The following is a 1,558-nucleotide window of genomic DNA, read 5'->3' on the forward strand; positions in this document are numbered from 1 at the left end:
CCAGATAACTGGTGAAATATACCGTTAAACCCACAAAGACCAAAGAATTAATTCCATTAGGGAAAAAAGATTGATTCAGCTTTGGACGTTAATGCTCTTTGAAAACACTGAGGTGGTGAACGTTAAAAATGAGAAATCAGCATTTAGCAGAGTGTTTGAGGCTGCAAATACAGATGAAGGAGTCATTTCATAAAACTAATGCCGAATAATTAGCAGGAATTAGATCCTCCAGAGAAAGAGAGACGGGTTTCACAAGCAGGAGAAAGAAGAGAGCAAAGGAAAATAAAAGAGATTGGTCAGTGATACAGAGGCAGATCTGTGTCAAAATCAGGAATAAGAAAGTATAAAAAGTTTACTATTGCCAGAAGTGGGAAAGAAGTTAGCCTGAATACTAGATAATCTGGAAGTAAAAAGAGCAGGTGAGGAGAAAGTTTTACTCTAATATCTAACCAGCATTAAGAAAAAAGAAAAAAAAGAAAAAGAAAATCAGAGTAGAGAAATACGCTTTTAATACAAAAATTGGAGCAGAGAAGAGGCCAATATAAAGTATGAGAAAAATATGCATCAAAAAGGAAGCAAATATATGAGCAATCAACCAGTTTAGAAAGGGGATCAAAGAGAGAAATTTGATTTTGGAACGGAATAATCTCTTTTGAAGCAGGAAAACAGAAAGCCATAGTAAAAGCGTGAATACAAAGATAATCTATATTTGAAGAGTGGTGCAGCTGAGGAAGTTTATGCCAAGTGACCTCCATCCTCAATAAATTAGCTAAGATACTTCTCTATTGAAAGAGAAGAATGGAATGATGCGGAAAATGATATTGAAATAAAGAGTTGAGAAAAAAATAGACAAGTTTAAAATATTTCTACAGGGAGGGAATCAAGATGAGATAAGTGAAAGAATTGCTGATTGGAGGTTAGAGCTAGGAGAGATTCGATATCATGTTAGCATCCTGGTTATCTGTCACGTGTTTCCATGAACATTTTCAGTAATATTAGGCTGAATGGGAGCAAGAAAAATGTGGAGACTCAGGTAGGGGATTGATTTAAGGAGCACTGTATTTGTCTACTTGTCTAAATTTTACTTCTCTAAACTTAGGTTCTCTATTATTGGCATTTCCTTATAACTATTAGTTTTCAATGGTTAGAATGAAATGAACACTCCTCTCTCTTAATTTGTCTTGGATGAAAGATGGAAAAACAAAAGAAAAAAGGTAGTGTGATAATGTATCTACATTTTGTTTAAGCTTTTAATGATCATATTCCACTTAGCATGTAAAAGCTGCAAGAGAATATTGCTTTCAGCCTAACAATGTTAAAGACTAAATAATCTGCAAAATTATAACTTTTCGTGAACCCATCAGAAATAGGAAGTAACAAGGCAACCAAATAAACTGAATTGGAAGATGTGACAAGTCATTGATAGGAGAGAGACAGAAATATTTCACTTTTAGAAGATGATGGAAATGGGACTCCAGAAGATGGCGGATTAGGGGTGACCTCCTGGCTCTCTGCTCCCAGAGTGGGAGGTGAAGAACACAGACACCCACACGCAAAT

The sequence above is a fragment of the Propithecus coquereli genome, unplaced genomic scaffold, assembly GCF_000956105.1.
Source record: "Propithecus coquereli isolate 6110/MARCELLA unplaced genomic scaffold, Pcoq_1.0 Scaffold216, whole genome shotgun sequence".
In the NCBI taxonomy this organism is placed as follows: Eukaryota; Metazoa; Chordata; class Mammalia; order Primates; family Indriidae; genus Propithecus; species Propithecus coquereli.